This window comes from Pinus tabuliformis, chromosome 9 (genome assembly GCF_031772625.1).
Source record: "Pinus tabuliformis cultivar Carrire ecotype Pingquan chromosome 9, CPIR1, whole genome shotgun sequence".
Classification (NCBI taxonomy): domain Eukaryota; kingdom Viridiplantae; phylum Streptophyta; class Pinopsida; order Pinales; family Pinaceae; genus Pinus; species Pinus tabuliformis.
Window position 1 is genome coordinate 64,136,430 of NC_142307.1, and position 27,814 is coordinate 64,164,243.

The following is a 27,814-nucleotide window of genomic DNA, read 5'->3' on the forward strand; positions in this document are numbered from 1 at the left end:
TGCATGAAAATTGCGCAGTCCCAACTCCCAGCGTCACCCAACCTCTGCATTGTCCCTCCTTTGCGCCACAGCCTCTGCGTTGTCCTCCCTATGCTTTGCGTCTTCTGCTCCTGTCCTTCATATTGATGTTGATACCCTCTCTCTCTCCTTCTCACCTGCAACTCTCCCTCTGATTCGATTTTCTCTTGTCGAACTTCGACCAGTGAGAAAATCGATCTTACTCGGGTAACTGAGTATTTGCCTCTAGTGTGTTTTCCAAATGCCCCTCGATGTCCTTCTTATAATCTTCCAGTTGAGAACCAACGGCCCAGATTAGATTTTAATCAATTGCTCATATCATTTGGCCTCGTTCTTCGTCTTCTTCTAAAAGTTACACCCACAGTTTAGATTAATACCCATTGATTATTTTAATTTCCTAAGTTTAAACTTAGGGTCCCATTAAAAATAATTAATTATTTTAATAAAACTGTCTCCGAGTGGAATTTCCCAAAACGCTTTCTGGGTTCTTTGGAATACATGTGCCCAAGCCTCCCTACAAAATTTGAGACTTAGAGCATATCCGATGCTACCATAAATCAACATTCCCTCTTGCGAGGAATGTGCTCTAGCAATGCGACCTGTTGAAGCATCACCCTGTTCTCTAACAGCTCCCTCTGCATTGTTGATGTCTGACATCACTGCCCACCAACCACTGCACAAATGCTGCGTTTGTACTGTTGTTGACCCTGTCACTGCCAACACTGCATCTGTACTGCAACTCTCTCTCATTCCCTGCCACTATAACTAAGAAATTACCTGTTTCTGCTACTGAAACGGATTCTCTACCATACCCATTTGCTCTTTGAACTGAATGAACTTAGCTCTTCCTAGAGCCTTTGTGAGTATGTTCGCTACCTGATCTCCTCTGGGGACATATTGCAGTTGTACTACCCCACGTTGAACACAGTCTCTAATAAAGTGACATCTGATATCAATGTGTTTCGACCAATCATGAAATACTGGATTCTCAGAGAGTTTGATACAACTCTTATTATCGTAGTAAATCCTGGTCGCTTCCATCCTCTTTTTGAACAAGATCACAAGCAGTTTCCTTAGCCATATAGCTTTGCACGTAGTTGTGTTGGTTGCCATATATTCAGCTTCTGTTGAGCTCAGAGCTACCGACTTATGCTTTTTGCTACACCAAGAGATCATTCCTGATCCAACACTGAAGCAGTACCCAAAGGTACTTTTCCGGTCTACTGAACTACCTGCCCATCTGCATCTGTGAATCCATTCAAGCTAACGTCATCCCCTTAGGAGTATCTCAACCCATATCCAATTGTTCCACGCACATACCTTATAATGTGCCTAGTTGTTGCCCAATGCACCCTTTTCAGTTCCACCATGGAATGACTAAGGGTATTAACAACGAAGCAAATGTCTGGCCTAGTGTTGACCAGATACACATGAGCGACCCAATGAGTTGTCTATACAAGGTGCGGTCCACCTCTTTGTCTCTTGATGCATCTATTTTCTTCCAGTTGGTGATCATGGGAGTGGCCATGGGTCGACAATCCTGCATTTTGAATCTCTTCAAGATTATCTTCCTTGCCCAATGATGATCTCCCCATTCTTCTGCCAAACTTCCAACCCTAGAAAATAATGCATCAACCCCATATCCTTCATGTCGAATTTTGCTTCAAGATTCTTCTTGCAGTCCTGTATGAGCCTAGGTGACCCTATTAAAAACAAGTCATCCACATATAATAACAGAATAAGTGGCTCATTCTCTACTATTAAATAGTAGAAACTGGGATCAACATCACTCTTGACGAATCCCAACTGCTGCAAGTAACTAGCAATCCAACCATACCATGCTTTGGGTGCCTGCTTGAGCCCATACAAAGCTTTCTTTAATCTGCACACATGAGTTCTCTTTTCATGTGTTTCATAGCCTTCGGGTTGTTTTATATATACATTTTCTTCTATCACCCCATTCAGAAATGTTGTCTTGACATCCATCTGGTGAATCTCCCATCCCATTTGAGTTGTTGGGGATATAACAGATCTCATAGAGGTATATCGGGCTACTGGGGCGAAGGTCTCTTCATAGTCTATTCCTTCTATTTGTGCGTACCATTTTGCCACGAACCTAGCCTTGTACATCTCTATACTGCCATCTACAGCATACTTGATCTTGTAGATCCACCTTGATCCTACAACGAATCTATCCTCTGGTCTAGGTACTACTTCCCAGACATCATTCATCATGATAGAACTATACTCTTCTACCATGGTATCCACCCAAACTTGGTGTTGAATGGCTTCCTGAAAGCTAGAGGGTTCTTCGACCTATGCTACCAAGGCCTAGGGTATCTATCAGGTTGTCTACACTACCTCTTCTCGGTTCTAGGAGCTCCAACAAACTCCTCTATGTCCCCCGGCGTTTGTTGTACTTCCCTGTTGGTTCTACCACTGGTGGTGGGAGGCTCAATCAACTCCTCCTGGTCCTGTCATTCCATCTGCTGAGAACTATCTAGATTTCCTTCTTTTGAGGAAATGTTGGTACTGGTCACTATACTCGATCCACGTGTCTGTCCTCCTGCTTGTCCTCCTTGCTACCCCTACTATTGCTAGACTAATGGAACATCTATTGACTGACCTTCTGCTGACATCTCTCGAGATTTCCTAAAAGCTTTATCCTCCATGAACTTCGCATCCCGTCTCACTACAATCTTCTTGCTGCTAGGAATGTACATTCTGTATGCCTTTGAGGTCTCGCTATATCCTAATAGGTACCCCTTTTCTACAGTCTGATCCAGTTTACTGCACTTTTAGTCTAGAATGTGACAATATGCCACGCTTCCAAATATCCTGAGATGACTTACTTCCGGCTTCTTCCCTGTGAAGACACCTTCGAGCATTCTCTTCCCCAACGCTCTGTGAGGAGTTCTATTCTAGATATATATTGTTGTGTTGCAAGCCTTTGCCCATAAGAATCTAGGCAAGTCCAGATCATACAACATAGCATTTTTCTACCCCAACAATAGTTCTATTTTTCCGCTATGCTACTCCATTCTGCTCCAGATTATATGGAGTTGTCCATTCCCTTTTGATGCCCTCCTTTGCGCAAAAATCTGTGAAGTCTTTGTTCGTATATTCTCCACCATTATCTGAACGCAATACCTTTATCTTTTTCCCTGTCATATTTTCAATGAGAGCCTTAAACTCTCTGAATCGATCAAAGACCTCATCCTTGGTCTTTAAGAAATAGATCTAGGTTTTTCTAGAGTGATCATCAATAAAGATGACGAAGTATTCGCCACCACTAAGAGCTCTTGTGGACATCGGACCACATATATCTGAGTGTATCAAACCCAATACACATTCTGCTCTATTATTGCTTCTAGAAAACGTTGCTTTAGCATACTTCCCTAGTACACATCCTCTGCATAAATCATCATGCTCAGTACTAAGGATTGGAACTCTTGTAACAGTCTCTCTAAGCATCCTCGGTGCTCAATGGTGTAAGTGTCCCATTCGCCTGTGCCATAATTCATTCAGTTCTCTTTCAACATTATGACTGCTGCCTATCAGTTCCATTGGAGACTCTATCTGCAACCTATACAATCTGTTGCTCTGAGCTCCAATTTCTCTCTTCTTCTTCTAGCTTGGATGTTTGACGTATACTTTCTTTCCAATCAAGTATACATCGTATCCCTTGTCTTGTAACTGGGACACTAAAATCAGATTCATTCCTAACTCAGGCAAATGCAGAACATTGGTGGCTCGGATGTTGGTTCCTACTTCCGTTTGAAATGCTATGGTGCCTCTTGCTACTGGAGCACACTTCGTTCTGTTTCCCATAGTAATCTGGAAGTCCATTTGTTCTTCTTGATAGCTCGAGAAATATTCTCGTACTCCAGTCCTATGGGCTGAAACCCCGCTATCAATGTACCAAACATCTGTTGATGCTGAACTTGCTAAGCATGCGAATTCTTCTTCTAGTTTGGAAGATAATTCGGAGACATATTTTTCTAACTATCTCCGACGCTATCCTGCCCCAGCAACTGCTGCAGGAAAACTGCGTCGCACCAAAAAAAACTCTTCTTTGCTAAATTTGTTGCGCTGCTCCCTCTGACGTTGGCAAACTTCGATCTGGAGGTCTGACCTCTTTGTCAACTCACTCAGAGAGAGACTTTCCTCGAAAATTTAGCCTTCCTAGCCTGGACTGCGCAATCCCTTTGGGGATTTGAACTGTTGCCTTCTACAACTATTTGACTCCTTATCTGCTCAGTGTTGGGTTCTCTGGCACTGCTCTTCTTGTTTCACCTGTAGCTTTGATACCATGTGAAAATTCCTAATCCGGAATTCCTACTGCAGCAACTGATGATATTTATCTTATTTATTAAATTCCTTTAAACAAATTACTTGCAGTTTACTATGGCTAATATTGAAATACATGCACTACAGCCTTCTCTTAATTAAATATAATGCGGAAACAAGAAATTGAACAAGAAAGAAAATACAAAACAATAACACTGTTATTTTTGGACAAACGTCCCCGAAAAAACCCAATGCGGGAAAAACAGTGCAGCGGATCTGAGGGTCTTATTAATTATTCTTCAACAAAAATCTCGTGTACAAGATAAAACCAGCAAAATCTTAGAGGATTCTCTTTGAGATATTTTACAAACACTTCTTGACAAGTTTATGATCCAGGAGAGGACTTGTTGCCCCCTCTGCATCTGACTGCGCCAGACCCTGCTTGAGAATTGCGCAGTCCCAACTCCCAGCGTCACCCAGCCCCTGCATTGTCCCTCCTCTGCGCCAAAACCTCTGCATTGTCCTCCCTCTGCTCTGCGTCTTCTACTCCTGTCCTTCATATTGATGTTGATACCCTATCTCTCTCCTTCTCACCTGCAACTCTCCCTCTTATTCGATTTTCTCTTGTCGAACTTCAACTAGTGAGAAAATCGATCTTACTCGGGTAACTGAGTATCTGCCTCTAGTGTGTTTTCCAAATGCCCCTCGATGTCCTTCTTATAATCTTCCAATTGAGAACCAATGACCCAGATTAGATTATGATCAATTGCTTAGATCATCTGGACTCGATCTTCGTCTTCTTCTAGAAGTTACAACCATAGTTTAGATTAATACCCATTAATTATTTTAATTTCCTAAGTTTGGACTTAGGCTCCCATTAAAAATAATTAATTATTTTAATAAAACTATCTCCGAGTGGAATGTTCTTTGGAATACATGTGCCCAAGCCTCCCTGCAAAATTTGAGACTTAGAGCACATCCGATTCTACGAAAAATCAACACTCTGAAGGTTGAACAATTCAAAGGGAGTCAGCGTTCAGGTTCAGGAGGAGAGAAGTCGACAAATTTCTCCCAATCTGTCAAGAAGGTCTCTTCGTACGAGATGACCTTTCAAGATATTCCTTCTAGGAACAAGTTCACAAGGAACATGTTTTCGAGGATGATGGCAAGGAACTCTTCTCGATTAGAAGGAACAGCCATGACCACAGATGCAGGGCCAGGATCGAACCCTGTTCCAAGTGGCAGAAGTACCTCCCTCGCTAAGAGGAAGTGTTCATGTTTATAGCTCGGGCAGGGTCTTCTGCAAATGCCTTGCGTTTAGGTGTGCATAAGTCACCCATAGTCTCCTTAGGTACTTGCTCTAATGTGACCAAGATTGCTAATGTAACTCAGCCTAAGTCTAACTTAAGAAAAAGCACATATTATTATGTTAGCTCAAAGGGTTAGAGCTTGCTTTGTATGATGTATAATAGTTATATTACCCCTTAATGACGAGGAAACTCATTGCCCATCGAGGTTGGGACATGGAAGGGTTCCTTTCATGATGTATAGGAGCAACATGTGCTCAGGAGCCGAGTGATGGCCATAATGAGTGAGGTAGAGCTCTAATGTGCTTTTTCTTAAGTTAGACTTAGGCTGAGTTACATTAGCAATCTTGGTCACATTTCTCAAGTCTAACTTAAGAAAAAGCACATTAGAGCCGAGTGCTCCCTCTTCAAATCTATACACTTAGGATGTGGATCCCCATCATGTTTGTCCCTTTGGCTATGGCACTTGGCCATGAAGTCTTCTCCCCATTGTTACCATCATTATTCACATAACACCTATCGATTGAAGGTGGACTAAGGAAATGTCACTTCCCCTTGGGGGGTGGAAACATCTAATAGAATTGTCCTTTCGCCACTCCTACCTAGGGAGGAAACACCATTGCGAGTTCAAAACCTCAAATATAAAAGGGAAGCCTTGTTTGAAATATGATAGGCCTTTACATTCAAGCTTGGTTCACTTAGATGCAAAAATTATTATTGTACTTGATGACTAGTTGCTTGCACTGGACTTTATGTTGGAATTGTCAGGTGGTTCCTCAACCAAGGCTTTGGGCACGTTACCCACAGGTACCCAAGTCATTCAAGAAGTATATTGACACCCATAGGTTAAGCATTGAGAGCCATGGGACTCCAAGCAACAGCAGAGAATCACACACACCCTTGGGAAACTCTAGCACCCACAACATTTTGGCACTTTGCCCTGCATTCAATGACTTTTGGGATGATGCACCTAGACCCAGCATGCCCCCTGGCCGACTTTAACACTTTGAGAGGGATAACAGTTGATCCAGGGCCAAGATCAGGATGGTCTCACCCCTTGAGACATGGGAGGGCTAGCACTACCTTGGAATCCCTCAATGTTGGAGCAGAGATTGACACTATGGCCATTTGGAGACCCATGAGAACCATCCTATGGTGCCCAAACTGGATTTTGGGACCATAGTGAGCCATTGACAGAGATTTGAGGGCTAACCCTCAAAGGATGAATTTTAGATGCTTCTACATCAAGTTTGGCACCTAGAAGCACCAACACATGCCACATCAAGCTCCCTTGATGGATGACATCAGCTATTTTAACTCTACGGCTCACATGTGTGAACAAATCACTTGATTTTTTATCTAAGCTAGTGGGTTGGCTTGTAACCCAATGCATCATTGTAATTTTACTTGAGATTTAGGGGCTTTTAGGCTAATTAGACATTATGCCTCCTCATATAAATAGAGGAGAGGATCATTTTGTTTCTCATCATCACTTGGACCTATGAATCCAGTCTCTTTGGAGATTTCGACCTCTTGTTCTAATGGGAAAGATGTGATCTATGGAGCGAAAATTGTCTTGAGCATTTGTTCTTGTCTTTGGAGAAGTCACTTTGGATCGATAATTGGATTGTTTCATGCATATTGTCTTGTAAGTACCATGTTTATTGCAAATTTCTGATTTCATGTCTAATGTATGGAATGAATTAATGATCTAGGTTAAATTTTGTGCCCTAATTTTGTTGAACATCAATTGATGGAAACTAGGTCATATTATTACATGCATTACTCATAGTATGATATGTGAATGGAAATCCCTTTGTGATCTCATGTTAGCTCTCCCAACTGATCTTCGATCCCCCACAAAGGTGATAGGATTTTAATGCTAGGGCATCAAAACATCCTTACTCCTTTCCAAGATCAAATCAATTTTAAGAACCCATAGACTCCATTGACCCTAGGACTAGGCACTAGCCTTCCTTGTTGGTGATCAACTCAACTTTTTATCCATAAATTTTCTCCTTCTCTCTCTTTACCTAATTCGGCCCCTTTAAGACCAAGCGACCAAGCTAGGGCTTGGTGTGAATTCCTAGGGAAGAGGAATTTTCGATGCTAGAGAGTTTAAACATCAAGAGGATAGTGGTTGCCACAAAATCACTCCTTTTGGTGGCATTCACTTCAATTTCATCCATAATTTCCTTTGCCCTAGGGTAAACCCTAGTTTGGTTTTAGCTTCAACTTAGGGGCTTTTTGAGGGTTTCATGTGCCTTGTCCTTGTTGAAATACATTGTGGGAAACCCTTTCTCCTTACCTTGACCTTTGGCCATCCCAACTCTCAACCTACTAATCAACCCTTAGGTCTTGTGTTAAACATATTAGGCCTCTCTAAAGAAAGCGATCTTCCTTCATTCATTGATTGGAGCCTTGTACTTAAGTTGAGTCTTTCCCTTATAAGCCTCTTGGTCATCCTAATACCCTTATACTTAGAATATCCATCATAGGTGACCTCATACCAAGACTCCTCCCATTGGTGAAAGTCCATAAAGAGAAGAGGGTTTTGGCCATGGTGACAGTGGGCCATGTTACCCACCAAAAAGTGGGTGACCCTTAGGAGAAATTTTTCTCCTATTCATCTCTTCCAGCCGGCAGCCATTGAGAGCCACCTTGTAGCCAATATGATGTTCCATTCATATCTCCACCATCTACATCAGTCATATGTTTCTTCGCCCATTTGTCAAGAGCACATGTTGAAAGGTGGGCTTCTGATCAAAAGGTACTTTATTCATTGTGCAATCGAGTGCTTATGCTTGTTTGTATTTGGGCATTTTAACATGGATTATGGGGTGACTTTGAAGAAAGAAGGGTTTTGATCATGGTCGTGTTCCCTCACCCTAAATGGGGGGTTAATTTTCTATCCTAGTCCAGTGGGACCACCCTTAATGGCCCATGACTTTAGAAAGGGACACCACTTGGGAATCGATGATTGAGATAGTGTGTCCCATCTATCCCTTTTCCATACTTATCACTCCTCTTCGTACATTATGAACCCTTATTCCATCTCCATTCTTCGGGTCAACTGACCATTGGTTCACTGGGATTTGGCACCCACACATCCTCATACCTCGGGTAGGGCTTGCAAATGCACCCTGGGAAGTTGATACAACTAAAAGAAAAAGAAAAAAGAGCATATGATGGCCACAATAAAAACAAAAGAAAAATCAAAATGGAAAAGATGGTCGAGATTTATAAATTAGCATGTGGGCAAAAGCCAACATGAGCTCTACCTCTATCACATGGCCATCACTCAGTTCCTGGGCTAATGTTTCCCTATCTAATAGAAGACAAGGAACCTTGCATGTCCCAACCCCTCATGGGCAATGAACTACCCCATCCGAAAGGGGGTAGTAACTAGTATACATCAGACAAAGCAAGCTCACATTCCTCAAGCTACGAGCAATAATACAAGGAAAAATCAAAAGGCAATATAGAGGGGTGAAAAACAAAGGACGAGGTAACTCATGCGTCCACGAATGCTCCCTGCTCACATCTATACACCCGGGATGAGGTATCACATCATAGTTGGTCCCTTTGACCATGGCACTTGACCATGAAGTTCCTTTTTTCCATCATTCTTCATTCCATCATTATTCACATGGCACCTATCAATTGAAAGGAGGACTAAGGACATGTCACTTCCTTTGGGGGTTGGAAAAACCCAATAGGGTCGTCTATTAGCCACTCCTACCTAGGGAGGTAACTCCATTATGCGACTAAGGCCCCAAATTTGGAAGAGAAGCCACATATAAAGTATTATTATGCCCATTTCTTTCAATCTTGGTCCACTTAGATGCACTAATGATCAATGTGCCTAGTGATGAAAGTTGCAACACTGCATATTGTGTGTGATTGGCAACTAGTTCCATCTATAGGTCTAGGCAACTTAACTAGGATCCAGGTCCTCTAGAGGGGGCATATTCACACCCACAGGTGATGCGTTGAGAGCCATGGGACCCCGGAGCATTTTCGAGCATCATTCATATCCATGGGCATCCTCAACACCCACAATTTCTACATGTTGCCCTATATTATTCATGGGATGATGCACCTAGACCAACATGCTCGCAGCCGGCTTAGCACTTCATGAGGGTTAGGCAGTTGATCTAGGGCCTAAATGAGGTTTGTTTCATACCTTAAGACATGGGAGGGCTAACACCATCTTCAGTGCCCTCAACGTTGGAGCAGAGATAGAGATTCGCCACTTGGAGACCCATGAGACCAGTTTTGTGCCCCAAACCCAAAATTGGGGTCCACAAGATGATTTGCATGGAAGTCTAGGGGCCAACCCCTAAGCCTTGATTTTAGGAGCCCTCTACACTCACTTTGGCACATGAGGAGCTCAACGCATGCCTTCAAGAGGCCTACGCATGCATGACGTCAGCATTTCAGCCCTCTTATGGGTTAATTATTATGTTTTCACATTGGTTACTAGGTCGACCTGTGACCTAGAGTGTTTTTCTCACATTACTTTATGATTTAGAGAGGCTTTTAGGCATAATTCGATTTAGTAGGACTTGTATATATTGGAGATCACTCCATTGTGATCAATCATCATCAAACTTGTGAATTTCGAACCTCTTAGAGAATTTGCACTTGCTTCTTATGGGTGATTTTGGAGATACTTGGATGCATTTTGATGTATGGAAGTTGATTTTGATGTTCTTTGGAGCTATTTCTTGGTCTAATGGAAGGATATATTGCATGTTATCTTGTATGTGGAATCTATTGTTGAATATCTCTTTCTTGAATGTCTAATGCATGGAACTACTGATTCTAGATTAAAATTTTGTGCCCTAATCTATTAAAGATTTATTTATTGAAGAATATCTAGATGAATGTTGTATGCATTACTCATTGTAACATGTAATGAATGTTACTAGTGTAGTACTTCTTGCTATTCTCAATCAAAATCCATTATTCCATTTAGTGGGTAATTGTTTAAATTTTGATAGCTAGGTCACCAAATATCTACTTCCTTAGAGGGAATTGGGCTTATCTTAACCAATCCTTGACTCCATATGCCCATTGGATAAGGCACTAGTCCAATCACTTGGTGATCATCTCAAAATTTTATCCATAAATTTCTCTTTCTAAATTTGGTCATTTTAAGGCTAGAAGAGATAAGGCTTAGAGCGAAATTCTAGGGAGGAGGTTTCTTGGGGTTTTGAGAGCCTAAGAATCAAGATATAGGTCTTAGCTACATGCCCTATCATTTTCGTGGGCATTTGCTCAAAATTCATCCATAAAATCTCTTGCCCTAGGTGTTGCCCGAAGAGGGAAACCCTAGCTTCTTCTTTCTCAACTTGAGGACTTTCTTGAAAGTTTCATGAGCCATGGCCTTGTTGAGATCAATCATAAGAAACATTTCCCCTTCCCTTGAATTTTGGGAACTCCAACACTCATTTGACCTACCAAATCATAGGTCTTGGGCATCTTCCTCTAGGTCTTCTTACAAAAAATGAATTGCTTCCTAGCGAAGCGTTGAGCCTAATATTGAGTCTTTCTTGAGAAGATCCTAGCTTATCATCTTATTCTCCATCCTTTGAATACCTTTCATAGGTGATCTTATCCTACCGAGACTCTTGCCATCAGTAAAAGTCCATAAAGAGTAAGGGGTTTTGGTAGTGGTGACAGTGGGCCATTACCCCATTGTTAGCACTTGGTTTAGCTTTAGCCTTGTAGGTTTTCCTCTCCAAGACCTGCTAAATTTGGTGGTGACATGTCGTAACCCTATTATTGTCACTTGGTCTAGTAATAGCCTTGTAGGGTACCCCTCTCCAAGGTTGGCTAGATTTTGCGGCGACATTTTTGGTGTTGTTTCTAGGGACGAAGTGAGTCTACCTCCTTGTAATTTAAAGATTAAGCTTCATCCCAAATGATAATATAAATCCATTTTTGGCAACTCCTGTATAACTGAAATGTGTACCCTGTTGGAATGGGTATCCAACCACTTCATGAGTTGGTCGCCACCTTGGATATCACACACATCCCTGGATATTCAAATCACGAGGATCTAGATAGTACAATGAATATACCTAAGTTTGATGGTGATCCATCTTCAGCAATTGATCACGTGGCAAGATTTGTCATATATACTTCAAAGGTCAAGGTGTTTCATCAAGATACTCTCATAAGGTTATTCTTTGCATCCATCGGATACAAGCATTTGGATTGGTTATATGAAAATTGCAAGCCTAGGAGCATTCCTTTTATTGAAGTACTCGTTAATACATTTTTATGGTATAAGGAACCAAGGTTCCAATCCGTTGAGGATACCCGTCAAAGCTTGGATGCGGCTATCAAGAAGAGAACGTCTCCACTCTAAAAATATTGATGTGGAAGAAGGAGATCATAGCCATGTTAAAGAAGATATCACCCCTGATCATCATGATCCTCCTATTAATCAAAGGGATTAGGATCATGATGAAGAATACCATGAAGAAGATTCTTTTTGCATCATCAAGGCATTGAAAGTGACTCTAGAGATGACCTGGGAAGGGAGTATAATGAGTGTGATGAAGATCGCTCTTTGGCAAGTGATGATGAGACTAGCCCCATCCTTTTCAAGGATGTTGTCCCTAATGATGCACTTCCAGGAGAACTTGAAAGGGTTGATCCCATGAATTCCCTGGAGGTTGACATTTCTAATTTCTTGCATATAGGAGGGAAATGGGATACTAGTGGCCATTACTTTGACAAGGACCCAATTTATGATACTAATGATGATGCTTACAACGATCTTGTCTTGCCTTATACTCCATATGAATAGTAAGATATGATCATTAATACAATTGAGTTTCCTTTAGACCTTCCTGTTTTCATCCCTCAACCACATTCAAGGCACATAGGTGTTGAGCACGATAAGTTTGCACTTATTGTCCCTCCTGAATTTGATTGTCATGATGAACAGACTAGTTGTCAAGATCTTACCTACCAACCATTTCCCTCATCATATCGCTCCCAACATGTCCCTAAGGACATCAAGGAGAGTTGCATGCCTAAGAAGGTTTTTGAGAAGAAATGTCTGAACTTAATCATTGATTTCTCCATATTCAAGCTTGAAGGAAAAATCCGATGGTGGAGGCCTGATTCCCCTTTTTCCCCTTCATCCATGATTCCTTTTCACGATATGTGGTCATCCTATTTTCCCACATCCAACCCTTGTGATTCAACATCTGAATCATGCATAGGTGATAGTTATGCTTTCTTTTTCAGTTACAAGATTAGTCATTGGGGTACGCGAGGTGCTCTGTTGATCAAATGATATGTTGGTTACACTAGTTATATGACTATAATTAGGTCATGCATTCTAATGTTAGCCATGCATGGTAGTGTAGGTGCATTGAATATTGTGTTAGCATTCGAATACCATTCACCTCATGTTTCATGTAGATTAGATTTTATTTTCTGTATGATTTTTTTATTTTCATATAAAACATGGGTGGTACACTACGCCTAGTGCACATGCTCCCAAACAAGTCGATTGCAATGTGCAGGTTATAGGTCTGCAGTCCCGGGGATTGCCGGAGTTCTCATGAACTCCCCATTCGAGCATATGGATCACACGCTCTACGGTGAGCTCATGTCCCAGTTGGAGCCATATGTTACCCACCAAAAGTGGGTGACCCCATAGGAGAAATGTTTTCTACCACACTTCACATTCAGTCCACAAGCCAACAGCCACCACTAGCAGAAGATGATGTGCCATTATATCTCTGCCACTTGCATCAGTCATATACCTTTTCACACATCCGGCAAGAGCACATGAACAAAGGTGAGCTTCCGATCAAAAGGTACTTTATTCATTTTGTAATCAGGTGTTTATGCTTGTTTGTATTTGAACTTTTGATATGGATTATGGGGTGACCTAGATGAAGAAAGTATTTTGACCATGATCTTGTTCCCTCACCTAAAATGGCGAGGTTAATCTTCGATCCTAATCCAGTGGGACCTCCCCTAATGGCCCAATGGGTATCGAAGGTGCACTACTTAGGAAGCCTTAATTAAGATAGTGTGTTCCATCTATCCCTATTCCATATTTACCACTTTCCATCTTACATTACAAGCCCAATTTCCACCTCCATTCTTTGGGTTCAACTGACCATTGCTTCTCTGAATTCAGCACCCATACATCCACATACCTGGGTAGGGCCCATAAATTTTCCCTGGGAGGTTGATGCAGCTAAAAGAAAAGGAAAAAGCATATAATGGCCACAAGCAAAATAAAAGAAAGAATATCAAAATGCAAAAGATGGCCAAGACATACACATTAGCACATGGGCAAAAGTTTGGCATGAGCTCTACCTCACTCATTATGGCCATCACCCGGCTCCTGAGCACATGTTGCTCCTATACATCTTGAAAGGAACCCTTGCATGCCCCAACCCCAATGGGAAATGAGTTGCCTCATCATTAAGGGGTAATACAACTGCTATATATCATACAAAGCAAGCTCTAACCCTTCAAGCTACGAGCAATAATACCACTGCTATATATCATACAAAGCAAGCTCTAACCCTTTAAGCTACGAGGAGTAATACAAAGAAAAATCAAGAAAAAGTAAAAGACGCACAAGAGGGGCGGAAAAACAAGGGTCAAGTTGGTAACTCATGCATCCACGTAACTGATGTATCCACAATTACTCCCTCCTCACATCTATACACTCGAGATGTGGATCCCCATCATATTGGTCCCTTTGACCTGGAACTTGGCCTTGAAGTCTTCTCCTTCTGTTACCATCATTATTCACATAACACCTATCGATTGAAGAGTGGACTGAGGAAATGTCACTTCCCCTTAGGGGCTAGAAACACCTAATGGTGTTGTCCTTTTGCCACTCCTTAGGAGGTAAACACCATTGCGAGTTCAAAGCCTCAAATTTAGAAGGGAAGCCTTGTTTGAAGTAGTATATCCCTTTACGTTCAACCTTAATTCACTTAGATGCAAAAATGATTATTGTACCTGATGACTAGTTGCTTGAACTAGACTTTATGTTCTAATTGTCAAGTGGTTCTTCGGTCCAGACTTTGGGCACCTTACCCACAGGTACCCAAGTCATTTGAGAAGTATATTGACATCCACAGGTGAAGTGTTGAAACTTGAGAGCCATGGGATTCCGAGCAGTAGCAAAGCATCACACACACCCTTGGGCACCTCCATCACCCACAATATTCTGGCACTTTGCCCCACATTTGATGATTTTTAGAATGATGCACCTGGACTTAGCATGCCGCCAAGCCAGCGTTAACACTTTGAGAGGGATGGCAGTGGATTCGGGGCCCAGATGAGGATGGTCTCACCCCTTAAGACATGGGAAGGTTAGCACCACCTTGGAAGCCCTCAACATTGGAGTAGAGACAGACACTATGGCCATTTGGAGACCCGTAAGAACCATCATGTGGCACCCAAACTAGATTATGGGACCATAGTGAGCGATTGGCAGAGAATTGAGGGCCAACCCTCAAAGAATGAATTTTAGATGCTTCTACATCAAGTTTGGCACCTAGAAGCACCAACACATGCCACATCGAGCTCCTTTGATGGGTGGCATCAGTTACTTTAGCCCTACGGCTCACACGTGTGGGCAAATCACTTGATTTTTGGTCTAAGCTAGTGGGTTGGCTTGCAACCCAATGCGTCATTGTAATTTTACTTTAGTTTTAGGGGCTTTTAGGCTAATTAGACATTATGCCTCCTCATATGAATAGAGGAGAGGATCATTTTGTTTATCATCATCACTTGTGAATTCGTCCTCTTTGGAGATTTCAGCCTCTTGTTCTAATGGGAAAGATGTGATCTATGGAGCGAAAATTATCTTGAGCATTTGTTCTTGTCGTTGGAGAAATCACTTTGGATTGATAATTGGATTGTTTCATGCATATTGTCTTTTAGGTGCCATGTTTATTGCAAATTTCTGATTTCATGTCTAATGTATGGAATGAATTAATGATCTAGGTTAAATCTTGTGCCCTAATTTTGTTGAACATCAATTGAATGGAAACTAGGTCATATTATTGCATGCATTACTCAGTATGATATGTGAATTGCAATCCCTTTGGTGATCTCATCTTAGCTCTCGCAAGTGATGTTTGTGTTGAAATTCTGATGCTCTATGCTTTAACAAATACTTATTACATAACTTCTTTCTACTGCAAAACTTCTTTTTGATGCAAATCAGTGAAGCAATTGTAGATAGAACATAAACCAAATGCACAATAGTAGACAGCCAAGAACAAAATGAGACACAGAGAATTTAGGTCCAATGACCAACGCAAAACCCCAACCAAATTATTCCTTTATTAGATATAAATTGTTTAGTAGAAATACAGAGTACAATGAGAGATCAAGAGAATGAGTAAGTTCGCCCAAATCTGAAAAAGTTGAAGAATAAAGATCACTGGTAGCAGCAGCAGATGCAAACACTAATTAAACCTTCCCTTCAACTGAATCAACCTAGCTCACCAAGTCATGCTCTTACTCTCCAAGTCCCTCTCTCACAATCTTCTTTAAGTCTCTCCAACTCTTTCTCTCTCAAGTTCGAATTCTTCTTTCACAATGCACAAGTTGTAAGGTGAGATGATATGAGACACATATATATAGGAGGTGCATCGAATTCATGCCATAAAGGAGGTACAACTCACATGCCATGAGGTAGGTGCAACGCATGCCTTTTTGAAAGAGTAACTTATGACATTAAGGAGTGTCATCATTTAGGAGAGAAACGTATGACTTAAATGAGGAGAGTGTAACATATGCATTGATGAGAGTGTAAGAGGAATCTTTCATGGCATGCCTTTAATGAGTGTGTAAGAGAGAGTGTAATGTATCCATTAAGAGAGAGAGAGAGAGAGAGTAACGTGCTAGAGAAAATAACGTAGTGTTATGTGAGTCATCAAGGAGAGAGGTGTGAAGTGATTGAGTGTCATGAAGGAAAGGGGACTTGAATTTCCTTTTGATAATATCATAGTATCATAAAGGATAATGATAACAATAATAATAATAATATTGATGATTAAGTCGAAATTGAACTATTAGGATTGATTAATGATAAGTTAAGTGATTTTCCATCAACTATACTTGATTACCAATTGATGCAAGGTGATTTACTATTTTTGGAAAGTCATACTTGAGATGCTAGACATGACTTTCTAATTTTAAAAAGTCACTCCAGAATTGTCAGAAATAAGTTTTATTTAAGGAAATTCATCCCTGACTTGCCAATTTTCAACACGTTGGTCCCTCGCAAAGGTGATAACTAGGGTTTTGATGCTAAGGCATCAAAATATCCTTACTCTTTTGCAAAATGAAATCAATTTTAAGAACCCCCCTAGGACTAGGCACTAGCCTTCCTCGTTGGTGATCAACTCAATTTTTTATCCATAAATTTTCTCCTCCTCTCTCTTGACCTAATTCAACCCCTTTAAGGCCAAGCGGCCAAGCTAGGGCTTGGTGCGAATTCTTAGGGAAGAGGAATTTTTGGTGTTGGAGAGTCTAAACATCAAGAGGATAGTGGTTGCCACAAAATCACTCCTTTTGGTGGGAATTCACTTCAATTTCGTCCATAATTTCCTTTACCCTAGTTGTTTTCCCTAAGGGAAACCCTAGTTTGATTTTAGCTTCAACTTAGGGGACCTTGGAGGGTTTCATGTGCCTTGTCTTTGTTGAAATACATTGTGGCAAACCCTTTCTCCTTACCTTGACCTTTGGTTATCCCAACTCTCAACCTAGTAATCAAGCCCTAGGTTTTATGTTGAACATATTAGGCCTCTCTAAGAAGAGAAAACCACCTTCATTCACTGATTCGAACCTTGTACTTAAGGTGAGTCTTTCTCTTAGAAGCCTCTTGGTCATCCTAACACCCTTATATTTAGAATATCCATCATAGGTGACCTCATACAGAGACTCCTCCCATTAGTGAAAGTCCATAAAGAGCAGGGGGTTTTTGGCTATGGTGACAATCAGCCATAACCCCATTGTTGTAACTTGGTCTAATAATAGCTTTGTAGGGTACCCCTCTCTAAGGCATGCTAGATTTTGCAGCAACAAACTCATTGAACTAAAGTAAACTTAGGAAAAGTAAAGTAAATTACTTTGGTGAATATGTTTTAATACCAATCATTAATCTTAGGTGAGGTGAGAGCTAATCTCGATCGTCAATCACCTTAGAGATTAGAGTTAGAGATTTAGCTCGATGTAACGTTACAAAAGCAAGACTAGGGAGATGGGAAAGACACACTGCAGTGACACAAGATTGAGAGAGGTGTCTTAATGAGGAGTGTGTTGGGTCCGAGGGAGTGCAGGGAGGCTAGAGATTTAGATCTGCAGAGAAGATCACACACCAATCTAGGGAAAATATGCTAACTTAGATCCAGGTTTAGTTTGTATTCTATATTTTCTCAGTTGGGCCATTGTCCCAAGACGGGAGCCCAAGTATGGATTATTAATGAAAAACTTTGATTGGGCAGAAGCTGTCATTTTATGAGAAATGTTATTTTGTTTCTGCTTTCGCTGAATGTTAAGAACCTACTTGTGTAAGTTATTCAGTTGAGCTCACTTCTACTAGGTTAATAATTTACTAGTGCTAGGTTTAACAAAATTTAACAAAGAGTGATGATGAAAAATGAATGGAGTGATCCTCCTTTTATAGGAGGTCTATCACTTCCATTAATCAAGCTAAAAGCCCTTAAACAAGTTCAATTTTAAGTAAAGACAAAGTAAAATGGGTTACAAACCAACCCAATAGTTCAACAAATAAAATATGCCAATAATTGCCCACACATGTGAACCGTAAGCCCTCAACAAGCATGACATCATGCCCTTTTAAGGCTCAAAATGCTCCAAAGGTGCAATGGAAGGGTTGGATGTGTCTCTAAGCATTATGACCAACCTCAATTTGATGAATGGTCCTCAATTCAAGCCTCAAAGCATCTCCATGTGTCCAAAAGGCAGCTTTGGGTTCTCTACGTCATCTCCATGGGTGTCATCTAGACAACCTGGTGTACTCTCTCTCCAATGTTGGGGCTCCATCAAGTACAACAAGCCCTCCTATATCATCCTAGGGGATAATCATCCTCATCTGGGCTCTAGATCAAGGCATGCCCATCAAGTAGTGTCAAGGCCAATGTAGCCTAGGGACATGTTGGGTCCACTGATACATAATCAAGAATCCTCAATTCTGATCAAGATGAGCTTAGCATTCTAGCATCTAAGGGTGCTTTGGGGTGTGCATCAGCTACCAAGATCGTCAAAGTGCCCTACGCTTTTTTGTAGAAGGGAAATGTTGCATCTACAAGGTTATCATGCTCTCTGGAAGAGTCGTATGGCCTAGGCATCATGTGTAGTAGGAGTGGAATAATGTGCCCTCGAGGCCCCAGTTGCTCTTTGCAAAACCACCTAGAAAAACCAACTTGAACTCAAGTGAACGCAACCTTTCATTGGGGACAATAACCACAGGTGCATCTAAGTGGACCATGGTTAACTATTATGGGCATAATAATACTTCAACCCAGGATCACCTTCAAATATCTAACTAGACCAAGTCCCATAAAAGTGTTCCCTACCTTTGTAGGAGTGGCTAGGCAATCAGCCCTATTAGGTTCTTCCAACACCTACGGGGAGGAGGCATTTCCAAGGTTAACCCTTCAATCCATAGGTAGTATTGAGAATAGGTGGCTATGGAGGGGAAACACTTCATGGCCAAGTGCCATGGTCAGGTAAATAGCTAATGGAGGTCCACATCCTGAGTGTATAGATGTAATGCAGGGAGCAATCGTGGAGGCATGAGTTACCCCTTTCCTCGGTCTACTTTTTTCACCCCATTTGGTGTCCCTTTTACTTCATTTCTATAATGCTTTTATATGGTGCATAACTCAAGGATCAAAGCTTGCTCTTTAAGATGTGTCAGTTTCTCACTCATCAAGGTTGGGACATGCAAGGGTTCCTTATGATGAGATGGAGCATCAAGTGCTCAAGAATTGGGTGATGGCTAATGAAGGGGTATAGCTCATGCTAGGGTTTTGTCCACGCGCTAATTTGTCCCAGCTATCTTTTGCATTTTCACTTTTCTTTTTCTTTTGTTGTTGCCATCTTATGTTTTTTCATTCTTTTCACTGCATCAACCTCCAGGGAAAAGTTTTACAGCCCTACTCAAGGATGTAGACGTATGAGTACCAAATCCCAATGAGCCAATGACAGTTAACCCGAAGGATGGAGGTGTTATCAAAGGAATGATGAAAGATGTTAAGTTTGAAAAGGGTAATGGACACGCTTCTTCAATCCAAGTTTTGCAAGTAGTGCCTTAGAGGAGATCCCACTAGATTAGAGCGAACTAAAAAAAAACATTGGTAAGGTGAGAGTACAAGTTTACAATCAAGATCAGTCAATCATTCGGATCACCCCTTTATCGACATTCAAATCTCAAAACATCAAGTAAAAGCACTTGATTGCAAAATGTTTGAAGTACCTGTTGAGTGGTAGCCCATAGAATATTATACACAGAATATTCTAGCTCATGGAATATTATACATAGATGCTAAGTAGATACTAGCATGCTAGATAGGCATAAGTGTTTTCTGAAGCAGCCATCATGTCAGACATGTGCAAGATTAGCAGCAGCACAATAAGTTTACTAACTCTCATTATTATTGAATCGCTGCAGCACACAAACAGGAAGCAACCAACAAAATGTATATAAGAACACAATTTATCAGTTAATTCACAGCATCTCTGGTGTTTTTCTCCTATATGGAGGAAAAATGATGGAATATAAAGATAAGAGGTATACTTCTTCTGAGCCATGGAAAAAAAATCACGCACTGTTTCTCCAACCTGCAAAAAATCACCAAAAGTTATCCAAAAAGTCAAATGTCTCTTCTTACAAGTACATGTTATCAAATATCTCCAAAAAGAACAATAATTAAATCCTTTGACCTCATCCAATGTATCTGCTTAATATAACCTCAGTATCTGTACTGCAAACAATTCTCTATACATTCCTCTCCTAAGAAAAACTGAAAAAAATATATATATACATATATATGGAGCTTGATCTGAATTATCCAAAATACACTTTTCCAGACAGTCCCTTGCCAGAATCTGGCAAAATGGATTCTCATGGTTCCAATAGATCCAGTCGATCATAGGTTTTTCTGAGCTCACCCATTGATTAGGAGACCCCCTGAAAACCTTATAGATTTCCTGAACCATGAGCAGATCAGAGTTCCAGGTGGATCCATGATCCACTGCCAGATTGTGTTCAGAATTGTTACCACACAAGATAGCTAGTAGACCATGATATCATGCATTCTTGGAGTAAACAAATTTTTTCTAATGACGTAATTATTGAAGCACATCAAAGGCTGATCTTGCAAGGCACTTTAACAAGCGCAAGGAAATGATCACTGAAAATGATGTTGCTAGAATGGCCAAGAAACAGTACACTGGGGACAAGTTTTCAAGGCTAAAGCTGCCATTTCTAAAGACATCCAAAGCTGATATGATAGATAACAACAGTGAAGGTTACATTCCTTAACAGTGATGTCATCAATGCTCTTTGGAGATTCTTTGACGATTCTTTGGAGTGTTATCTTTTGAAGTCACTACAAAAGTGTTTACACCATGTTTGGGGATGTTTCATGTGATGTGGAGTGTTTAGTGTGATATCTACCCTTTGTTGTATTGTAGTGGACATACACATTCGAGATAGCTTGCACATGGATTACTAAACCTTGACTTGATGCTTAGGAAGTTGAAGACCTATGTCACATGGCGACATCATTCATGAGGCATGCATGGAGAGCTTGGTTGCTTGATTGGAAGGAGGAACTACTTGGAGGAGAAGAGTTCGACATGTAGGAGGAGGGCCTTGAGCCCTAGGTAGAATAAGATCACTCAGTTGCTTACAAGGATGCTTTTCTTGATTTGAGGACACTGGGTTTGAAAAAGGTCCGTGGAGATTTGGTGGACCTAGAAGAGTGCACAGTTTAAGAGATAGAGTTGGAGCATTAGAGACCCTTGGAGGGAAGAGTTGGACATTTCTTATAGAGCACTCAACTTGGGAACCTTTTTTGATCGATGTGCCTACCTTGGAGCTTGACTCGTGTCACCTTAGAATTGGAGTACAAACCTATCTAGTTAGGTTGCTCGCACGTGGACCTTGCCCACTTTATTATTGTTGGCCTCTTGTACCTATCATTTATATAAAGCAAGGAGAGAGTTTTCATCATCACATACTTGTCTTAAGAGATGTGAATGCTAGTTATAACTTCTCTCATTCATATGTATTCTTCTTCATTGTACTTTGCACTCTTGTCTAGTGCACTAGGGTTCTTTTGTTGATGCAAGGATAGCATTATGGTTTGGGTTTTCCCTAAGAAGGCAAGGTAAACTAGGGTTTGGGAGAAACCTTAGAGAACCAAAGAGCACTTGTTCTTGTAAAAGAACACCAAAGTTTTATGGCATTGGAAACACTATTATTACATGGAGTGCTAGATGTGGAGAAGATGGTGGGAGATGATCTTGTTTCTTCTTACGATTTGTATGGTATCTCCTTGGGGATCTTTGGTGGAATGACTAGCTTTGGTTGGTGTTAATTTTAGGTATGTTCTATGCTGATAGCAAATTTACTTCAATTTTCCATATTAGCTCAATATCAATTCCAGATTAGCAATCACATTTAGCATGATAGTAAAATTCAGATAGAACATAAACATAAATCGCAGAAGACAAGCCAAGACAAGAGGACACAAGATGTGGCGCCGGCCAGGGACAAACCCCAATGTAGGGAAACCCTTGATCAATTCTTCTTATATGTTCTTCAATAGTTCAGCAGAGAGACAGATAGTACATATACATCAAAAGTCAACCTTTTGACTTATCTAAATAAGAGCAGAGATATTCTCTAAGAAGATGGCATATGAGGTAGCTGATCTGAGCTCAAGTGAAGGCATACTACTTCCACTAATCCAAGGTGACTCCATCACCATGTTGCACCTCATTGTGCTTCACCTAATCATCATGTTGGACCTCATTAGTATGTTGCACACATCATACTGTTGCACCTTATCATCATGATGCACCTCCCTGTACTGCATCATCATGTTGTACATCACTATGCCCATCATGTTGCATCTCATTGCAGCATTCATTATCATTGTGCTGCACACATCATGCTACACTACACTTCATCACCATGTCCATCATCATGGAGCAACATTCAACATCATGCTGCACCTTATTACAATGTTGTCACATCTTATCATATCATGTTGTTGCACTACATTAGTTCACTTTTAGGGGATTCTCTATTTGCTGCATTGGACGGCATTCTAACAGCAAATTGGGCAGCCTTCATCATGGACTGGTTAGGGCATCAAGACAGTCCTACCAGCCCTCACACATCAGCAGCAACATCAAACTGATCCATGCTGCTCCAACCTTGTTTGTATATGACTGTTTGTGACTGTCTAGTTAGGGCACACTGTTGTAGCCTTAGACTCCTCCAACAGACCCCAAACAACCCTTTGAAAGACTGCGACACACTTTAAGAGAGCCCCTCCCTTGCTACGTTGTTGTCTTAGGGCATATGCCAGCCCTTTACTGCCCTACGCAAGCCCAGTTGTGGTGCTATGGCCTGCGGCCTAGCACAACAGCAACTTGTAGCTTTCAGTCCCTTAAAACATGTCCAAAGAAATGTCAAAATCAACAGCGTTTAGCCCTCAAGAACTCGACTTAACAGCTAGCACCCTCAGCCTCCATGACATCAACTCGGACCCTTGATTTGACCCTAAAACAGCCCTTATCTCCTCATTGTTTCTTCCTTATGTGTTGCGGCTAGGAGACTGCGTTTAGGGTAGCTATATCATGAACAACGTTTAGGGCAGCTTCATTATGGACAACGTTTAGGCTTGTGTCCACCATAAGAGTTGTCCTCCATGTTAGGCTACCATATTAGGACAGCGTAGAGCCTTCTCTCCCTTGACTGCATCTAGATCTAGGGCATGTCTTCTCCATGACAGCGTAGAGCTAGGGCATCTTCTTCTTAGGGCTGCGTAGTCTCTTAGGATCTCTTCCTCCCACCAAAAACCCAAAGACAAGTGGAGAGGAAGAGATCACAAGAAGAGTGTGTGCAAATGACTAGCAAGCCACCTCTTTTTATACTAAAACGTTGAGTACATGTGGGGGCAATTTGGTTGTTGGCCGACCTTGACGAATTGTCCCATAACACAAATAAATTCATATCTCCATGAATACATGTCGAAATCAGATGACCTTTAGATCAATCCTACACCTCTCGACGAGAGGAATGTTGAAGTTTCTAAGTCTACCAGTTAGAAAGCCTCCATGCACTTTACTGATTTATTACTACCTACTTGTTCTGTTACTTAACAAGTTATTTACAATGTAAATACTGAAAATAAACACTAGTGCATGCTCAACATATCACAGATCATCAACTGAAGGAAACAGAAACAAGCACACAAAATGACACCATTATTTGGACCAATGTCCCCGGAAAAACCCAATGCGGGAAAACCGGTGCAACTATCTGAGGGTTTTCTTATTAAGCAATTTCGGAGTAAAATCTGGGTGCCAAATCTAGCTTACCCAACAGAGAATGCCCTTGGCAGTAGTACCTCTTAGTCTGAGACAAATGTCCCCGCTGAAACCCCGGATAAACCCTCTGGCAATTCCTCAGCGCCAATCTACCCCAGAAACCCCAGCGTCAGCCTCTCTCTAGACTGTGTCGGCCTCTCTCTGCCCAGCACTGGCCCTGCGTCACCCTGAATGGGTATGCGTCAGCCTCAGGAGGCCCTACGTCAGCCTTCTAGCCCTCTGCGTCAGCAACGCTGGCCTCTCTGAAGCACTGTGCAGCTCCTAACTGCCTCTGCGTGAGCCCTGGCTGCTACTGCGTCACTCTCTCGCTCCTGCGCTAATCTCCTGGCACCATCTCTGCCTCTTTGTCTCTTTGTACTCACTGCCCCTTAGCTGCAACTCCGATCACTGATTCTATCTCTCTTAGCAAACCCCGCTCTAGAGAATAGAATGACTGATCATCTGGTGTAATCTCCAAGTGACCCTCAAGCCCCCTCTTATACTTTTCTCGTTGACATATCAACGGTCGAGATTAAGTCCCTAATCAACGGCTAAGATTAGATCTGGCTTGATCCATGACTTTTGGACCATTCTAACACAGTTTTATATTAATCCACATTAATATTTTAATTTCCCTAAGTTTAGACTTAGGGACTCCATTAAAAATATTAATTATTTTAATATCTCCCAAACTGTTTAGAATCTGCCCAAACCCTTTCTGGGGATTGGAGATCTCATAACCTCTCCACCAAATTTCGTGGTTAGAGCACATTCGATGCTACCCCAAATCAACAACTATCTGTATTACATTAATCAAAAAATCAAGATGAGATTACAATGCTTATTCTCACAAGAAAAATCCCAGCACTCAGTAAAATCAATCTCCAACTCACAAGCAAACTCTTGGCCAACACTTAGCCAATTCTCCTGCTCTCCAAGTCCCTATTTCCTTGCGCAATTCCTATGGCTGATTAGCCCATATTAAAGGGAAACCAATGCATCCAAAACTGCGCAATCCCTTCAAGGTTCAGTTCCTGATTACATGCATCATTTGTACAACTCAAAAAATTATACAACAAATAGTACATTGTCCCTGCACTCTAGTCTCAGTTGGGTCTTTCTCAGAATCGACATGCATGAGTTTATGATGAGGGAATCTTCAGTTAACTAGAGTAGCACTAGTGAATGCATTAGTGCACCAACTGACTATTAACTCTCTATTAGTTCCTCAAACAATTTGGAACTAATTTAACTGGACTTAACTCAGTAAACTGAGTTAACTAATTACAACTCATACTTAATTCATCCTAGACCCCTATAATATAGGGAGAACATATACATGACTTCAGAAAGACTTCGAACTCAAAATTCCTAAGTTAACTAAGTCAACTCACTCTAGTTAACTATTACAAGTTGCTATGAGAATAAAATTTGATTTTATTTCTCAGTTTAATTCAAGGACAAATTAAACTGGAATTTCTGGATTCTATTTTTAATATTTCTTGTTGCTATTTTCAACATACAACCCTATTGTCCAGACTCCAGAGATCCCTCAACCCCAGGAGCCATTCATCTCAATTCCTCACCCTCGGAACTCAAACAAGGGGGAAGAGTTGGCTCAATGTTCTCAATCAGTCCTGCTCTTTGTAGATCAGAAACATATCATCATGCTCATATTTGGTACCTGCTTAATCATCATGTCACAATCAAATCAAATATCATATCAAAAATATATATATATATATATATCACAAAAAGGATACTTTATTCATCCTCCCTCTCACAGAGGCAGCAACCACAAGCCTAAGCTTGTCTTGTACGACAGTGTTGTCTCAATATATGAAGAGATCTCAGTCCCAACTATATACGAGATTCTCTGCCAATCGGATCCCACTCAATATTATCACAATGTATCCCTGTCATATCCAAAACCTGCTCAAATAGCTCTCCAAAGAGCTTCTTCAACCTGCCTCATAGCTAGTTATGCCAGCAACATCATATTCAACCTTGGTCGTGCTTAAAGCTATGGACTTCTCATCAAAAATATCATGGCAAATCTCATACTAAGGCAGCACCCAAATGTGCTCATCTCATCAATAACGATCCCAAACAGCATTGGTATATCCATGCAGTCACATATCACAGGAAGAATGTCTCAGACCAAAAATCGATCATCCCATGCAAATATCTCGAAGTGTGCTTGGCGACAACTCGATGTGTATGAAGAGGCTCAATCATGAATTCACTCATGTTGATCTATGCAAGACATATACATACAGGTGGGTGTTCACACAGAACATCAATGCTTGAATTGACTATCGGTTGCCAAATCAGGTTCAACAACATATCTTCATAACTTCTTCAAATTCAATCAGAGTGTCCAAGGATTTGCATTTCCATTTTCCAATAATTCTTCAATAGCATCACGATATAGATTATTCTTTTCCAAACTTTAGAAAGTAACTCGTCATATCATGGCCCGTCATTTCGAACTTCAGAGGCAAACTCCCTCTTACTTTGATCACCGAAGGCTCATTACCTGCCAAGAATAGACTATCAGTATATAAAACCAAAACCAAAATCAAAGTCATACCTGGGGCCTTTTTTGAAATAGAGGTTTGGATTTTACACGATTTATACTTTGCTATCCATGATTTGTAAGGATGTAAGTTCTTCCCTTGGCAGACTTGCATAAACCCATCCAGTTATTTGTTCAAAAATAAGAAATGAACACTTAAATCAAAATTACCTTTGTGATGGTCTTTCATCGTGACATCTTCCAGTGTGCATCAGCATCCTGCATACATGTTGACATATCTCCCAAAGATATCCATTGTCAAGGGTCTCCATCTTTTCCAGACTTCCATCAGAGTCTTCATATCTTCTCCATCAGTCTTCATATCTTTCCGGGAGATTTCCTAGTCAAATCTTCTTGGTCTTCTGGATGTTGATTGCCTTTACCATGGTTGCATATCTCACGATCTCTTCCTTCCTTTCTTCACACATTTCATTCCCAGGAGCTTCCATTCAGAGTTCCTCAATTGTAGTCAACCACCTCATACTTCATATGAGGACATATTATGTTGATTTCATCTAGTGTGACCCATGCCTTCCAACAACCTTTCATAGGAGGAGATTCCTTTCCTTTGATCATGCTTCTCAAGATCGAGCAGTGATCCATGTTACCTACAACCATACAACATGAATTTATAATATTGAATACAAGCATACATGCCTCATTTACCTTTAGGTCGTCTAGGCTTCTTTCGGCAGCGTCCTTGATTGAAAAGGGTTTCAACCCCTTGATATGCTTTATCTCTTATGTCATCATACCATCATCCCATAAATCCACAATTTGGAGTTCTTGATGAAACACTTGCTTCCACTCTAGATTGGTGAACCTTCCAATGAAAATTCCATCAATGAGTCTTGAGGATCTTGCATATCCTTACCAAGCAGATGTTACCTTTTGATGTATGATGAGCCTTGTCCTGGATGACTTCTTCCTTTCCTTTAGTTTCCAATGAGGTTCTCAAGAGCTATATCCTTCATAG

General features: G+C 41.0%; 1 long non-coding RNA gene across 3 annotated transcripts in view; it reads right to left on the bottom strand.

Annotated features, from left to right (window-relative positions):
• Positions 1-20,054: 20,054 nt before the first annotated feature.
• Positions 20,055-27,814, bottom strand: part of LOC149147125 (uncharacterized) — a 37,143-nt gene continuing 29,383 nt past the window's right edge. The window contains exons 2-3 of one of the 3 annotated variants that reach the window (XR_016263138.1): positions 20,452-20,495; positions 20,055-20,319 (exon numbers count right to left, since the gene is read on the bottom strand). This is a non-coding gene — a long non-coding RNA (uncharacterized LOC149147125). Of the gene's footprint in view, positions 20,496-27,814 lie in introns of all 3 variants that reach the window. The other 2 variants (XR_016263140.1, XR_016263139.1) reach the window with 2 other exon arrangements.